The sequence below is a fragment of the Grammomys surdaster genome, unplaced genomic scaffold (assembly GCF_004785775.1).
Source record: "Grammomys surdaster isolate TR1022 unplaced genomic scaffold, NIH_TR_1.0 211, whole genome shotgun sequence".
Taxonomy (NCBI): domain Eukaryota; kingdom Metazoa; phylum Chordata; class Mammalia; order Rodentia; family Muridae; genus Grammomys; species Grammomys surdaster.
Window position 1 is genome coordinate 5,567,120 of NW_021604656.1, and position 5,462 is coordinate 5,572,581.

Here is a 5,462-nt window from a genome sequence, read left to right on the forward strand (position 1 = left end):
GCACAGCTAGCTGTACCAGCAAGCCAAGCTCTGTCTCTGTTAGACTGTGGAGTCTGTTTATACCTTCCCAACATCACACATCCTCCACGTGCCTTGCCTCAGCCGGCGTCTTGCTTCACTCAGCACGTGCATCCAGTCAGCCTGAGTCCTTGGCAGTGGCAACAAACTGCAGCACGTCACCAGAAGGTTTTTGGTACATTCCCCTCAATGGAGTCCTGACAAATGAAGCTCAACTTCACAATGTAAGGCGGACCAATACACGCAAGTCTTTAGCAAAGAGTCCCTCACCACGTGTCCTTTCATGTGCTTGGTTCATCAGAACGTCCTCTTTCCTGTGTCTGCTTCAGTGAAATGTTCCTTCACGAGTCTGCCTTAGCTTTTCATACCTGTGTCCACTTCAGGAAAACACTCCTTCACGTGTTTGCCTAGCAAAACACCACCCAGTCAACTTTCCAAAGAACCCTTAAGTTTCCTCTTCATAAGGGCTTTAAGATCCTCCTCCTAGCTGCCTGGAAGTCAGTCTGGCCTAGTGGCTGTCAGATAAAGATGTAGAATCTCAGCTCCTCCGGCACCATGCCTGCCTGGATGCTGCCACATTCCAGCTTTGATGATAATGGACTGACCCTCTGAACCTGTAAGCCAGCCCCGATTAAATGCTGTCCTTATAAGAGTTGCCTTGGCAAGGGTAGCTGGGGTGAATCTGCACCAAGGCAGCAGCTGAAGTAGCCACACTTCCATCTCTGATTCCACGATGTTGCCCTTGGCCAAAAACTCACTAAGCCATCTCCAAGTTCAAAGCATTCAGCAAGTGGTGGCAAGGCAGAGCCATCAGAAGAGGACACCTAATTTCCATGTTAGATATGGAAATGCTATATTAGCAGGTGGAGGCATCTTCTGTGTGTCTACATGGACATATACAGCCACACAAATTGGAATAGAATGGAACCTGTCCCCTGTTGGCAGTCACCCCAAAGGAATGGAGAGATCAGTAGTCATGTCAGCTGGTACAAGAATCAAGGAATTGTTTCAAAACTAACTCATAAGTGAATGCCAAGTCAAAGAACCATGTACTCATTAAACTATGGCAGACTGAAGAACTAACAAAGAAAGTACTTGAACCCTTCAAAAAAAAAAAAAAAAGAGTTGCCTTGTTCATGGTGTCTGTTCACAGCAGTAAAACCTTAACTAACACAAACAGCAAATACTATTAGCCCCTGGGCCATCTCTCTAACCCCTTATAAAGCAATTTTAAATGGAGGTGGTAAATCCCCATTCGTATGTTTCCATCCTGTACTTGGAATGGGTTCCCAATGGTTGGAATCCAGCAGCAGCTGTTTCAAACTGGGGCAGACTTTGAAGGATAAATACATGTATCTGACAAGTGTGTGTGTGTGTGTGTGTGTGTGTGTGTGTGTGTGTGTGTGTATGAGAGAGAGAAAGATATATATATATATATATATATATATATATATATATATATATATATAGAGAGAGAGAGAGAGAGAGAGGGGGGAGAGAGAGAGGGAGAGAGAGGAGAGAGAGAGATGTTTCTAACATCATGGAGTGCTATCCCTGACCCTTGCCTTGAAGGGTCATAATAGTCCTAGGCAGAATACAGAATCCCAGGCCTGGAGAGAGCAACACCCTCTCTCACAAACAAATACATATAATAGTCACAAAGAAGAATGGGTAGAAAAAAGTAAAGCAAACAAACAAAAGAATTAATGACACTGAGAAAGACGGCAAAGGTAAACAGAAATGCCTCTCCCCCTCACCTCACAGCCTGTGACCTGGTCTCTGCTGGGGACAGTCCCACGTTGTGGAGTTTGATAGCTAAAGGTTTTCAAGCCCTGCCCTTCCGGCTCCCCTCCCCTCTGGTCCGTCTGCTTGAGGAATCCAGTGAGACACGGGTCCTCCTGCTTGCAGCCCCTTGCATGGGGGCTCCTCCATGCATCCCCTTGGTTTGACCTTGACCTGGCCAGTCTCCTCTCTCATCTATTTTGTCTATCATAAAAACTATCCACTTCCCCCCCCTAAATTTTAGTTACCACATTTCTAATTTCTAAACTCTCCAGGTGGCTATTGGCACAAAAACAGATATGGAGACTAAGACCCAGAGAGAAATCCTCTCAGCTGTAGGCACGAAGGTGCCACAAACATGCAATGGGGATTTAAAAAACAAAGACATCCTTTACCACCAGTGTGGCTGGTAACAAACGGATGAGAATGTTGAATTTACGTTGTAAATCCAGTGGCTTAGATCCATGTGGATTGGTCACTCTTCCCAGAGCTCCCCCATGTTCCCTCATGAGGCTCTGTCACTGAGCAGCCCTGGTCATTTTTAATCTTATGGGGAACCTCATATTTATAAACTTTCTGTCGAGGCAGGACACAAATATGAGGTTTGAACTGCAGAAAGGAACTGTGTTTGCATTTCCCAGATTCCCCAGCACCCCTGCAAGCCAGGGAGAGCTGGAAAGAACTTCAGACACTGGGATGACTCAGTAGGAGCGACAGTCCTGCCAAGTTTGGCTCCCTGTCGGCCACTGCTGGTGTGTAGACCTTCAGGCTTCACCTAAAGCAGGGGTTGTGTGAATCTCTTCCCCGAGTCCAGGAGGAGAGCTGCTTCATCCCCAGAGCTGTAGAAAGTCTGTTCAGACAAGCCCAGGCTACAGATCTGATCAGTCCCATAGGAGCCATGAACAGGCACGGCCCTTCCATTGTCCAAAATGGCTCCTCTACTGAACTCCATCATAGGAAAGCCCCTTTCCAGTGCTGGCACCACCCGGATGATGTAAGATCATCCTACTTCCTCCATATCTAAGAAACCCAACTTGAATGTAAAACTGGAACAGATGAGGACCCCGAGCGGGGCTGTAGAATGTGCTGGAGGTGCTGGGGTTGCACACCCCGGAATTGTTCAGTCAGGATGTTTTCCACAAACTTTGTGGCATGATTTTAACGTAGCTGGCCCCTCCCCAAGGCGTTTTGTTAAACCCTGTTTGTAATGAACTGGCTAGTTTACATGTTGCTTCTCCCGTTGTCTTGCTCTGAGAACTTAGACAACACACTCTGTATTCCTGAGTTTAATAGTTCATTATCAAGAGATGGGTTATTGAGTCACACCAGGACCCCACACTCTGTGTGAGTATGCAGAATGGGCTGCACCTGCTATTGCCTGCCCTGTAGGAACAGGAAGCCTCCCTCTGTAGTGTGGTCTCCTGCCGGGCAGGCTTTACAACGAGATGTTCTAGGGTCCTCCTTGTGTGTTAGTAGAAATTAAGGCTGTTCACAACACCACGTTTGCTATGGTTTCAGTTCAGAACACCCCTACAGGCTCAGGTACTGAAGACAGGTCTGTTTACAGACTAATATCACCCTCAGCTGTTACCTTTTAATGGAAGGCTGTAGATCTTGGGTGCAGCTGTGTGAAGAGTATCTTGCTCATGTCCTGGTTCTAGCCACCCTCTGTGCCCTGGTAAATCACCTCATGAACTCCACCCCACCCTCTCCTGCTGTCAAGGACAGTATAGCTCTTAGTGCCTTCCCACTCCAGTGGATTAACACTTCAGAAAACAGGTACCAAAGCAGTCTTTCCTCCAGGAGGTTGTGTCTGCTGGCATGGTGATGCAGCAGTGACCGATAGCACTTTTATTTTTGATTATCTAGGGATTTTAAGACAAGGACTCACAACACAGCTCTAGGCTAGCTTCAAATCTGTCATATAATCTGTGTTATCGTTATGCTAACAAGTGTCCTCGTCCGGCCTCAGCCAGCGCTGGGTTTGCAGATGTGTGTCACAGTGCTCCTGTTTCAGCAACATTCTTTGTGGCCATGTGTGGAGTTAGCCTTCATGTGACTAGTCACACCACCCTAGTGCCACAGCTTTGGGGGATGGCACAGGTGACATGGAAGTCTGAGAATGACCTCGGAACTGCTGGTTGGCGTTTGGTTTTCTCTTGTCTGGCTGTCCACCAATGGCAGACAGTTGGCTCTGGGTGACTTCAGTAGGAGGAAGCTTGTAGTTAAACATTTTTGTTTCTGACCTGACTCACTTTAGATTCTCTGAGGTATGGCATGGCCCAGTAGTCCCAGCCTGCCAAAGAGCAGTTGAAAACCATCCAAAAATTGCTGTTAACTCAAGATGGCAAATAGAGATAAGGAAATAAAAGGACTGTAGCTCTTTCTAGTCCTTGATTAAAGCATGGTTTGTCGTCTTTAAAGCAAAGCATGCATTTTGTTTTTAAAGGCCATTTAGAGGTAGAGTATAAGAACAGAAAGATAAGGCTAAGAAAGGTACATGCTAGCTGCTCATGGGAACTGGCTGCAGCTGATGCCTGTCTAGATTGGATGGCACATATTGTAATCGTGAAGGTATTTATTAGGCACCTATTGTGTGCGGGCTTTGTACCAGGAATAAAGATAAGACACAGAGTCCAAATCCCTTCCTGTGTAACCATGTTCCAGGAAAGAGTGATTGCCTCCGCAGTGTGGCGATTCTCCAGTGTCTCATGACTAACTTAGGATAGCAACTGGAGGGAAAGTAAATCTGGCACAGTCAAATGGCAAGAACCTTGGCCCAGATCAGGGTTCAAGAAGAGCTCTGAGAACATGACCTTTGACCCCTGACACTGTTCCTACATCATGATGCAAAGGGGCGGGGTCAACTTATCAGTTGAAGGAAACCACACACGGTTTCCAGGGCCACACGAGGGATTTGGGATTCTGTTCTGGTGGGCGGTGGTGGTGCAGCGGCCATGTTTGAACAGAACACATCTGTGTCTGTGATGTCTCGTGTGCTAGGAGACAAGGAGACTAGAGAAAGTCAGAGGCTGAGCAAGGCAGTGAGCAGGAGACAGCATCGTTAACCTTGGCCTAGCAGTGGAGTTGAGAGTGGGGTAGGCAGTTGGAGCAGCTCTTGTCTTTTTTGCGTCATACTCCCCTGCACCTTGTCAGTGACAGCCAAGCAAGGAGTGTCCAGATGGGAAGGGAGAGGCCACCATCCTCTGTAGTCAGCCAAACATACAGTGGAAGTGTCAGTGGCCCAGTGACCCACAGTGACACAGGGCACAAGTCTCACCCTACCCAGCACAGGTGTGTGAGGAAGCTGAAGGCTGAGCAGTGGTCTCCTGGGTGTAACACCTGTAAGGCCACAGTGGTTGTTGGCTCGTGTTGCCCATGATCAAGTGTAGCTGGATACTTATTCTGCTACATTGTATTCCCAGTGGAGCTCGGTGATTAGGCAGTAGAAGAAGAGGTGGAGCTGGGAGAGAAAGAGAGGAAGGGGAGAGGGGAAAAGGAGAGGAAGGGGAGGAGAAGAAGGAGGCTATCAGTCATGGAGAACAATGAATGGGTCGAAAGCTGGGTAGCTACTTCTATCAAAAGGTTAGATATTAGGTAACAACTCTAATTGTATGGGCATCTTGTTGATTGAGCATTTCTGAATATATAAATCCTTTAGA

The 5,462-nt window shown here is 47.3% G+C and overlaps 1 pseudogene; it reads left to right on the forward strand.

The window, feature by feature from the left end:
- Positions 1-751: 751 nt before the first annotated feature.
- On the forward strand, positions 752-992 carry LOC114624843 (annotated as a pseudogene).
- Positions 993-5,462: the final 4,470 nt, after the last annotated feature.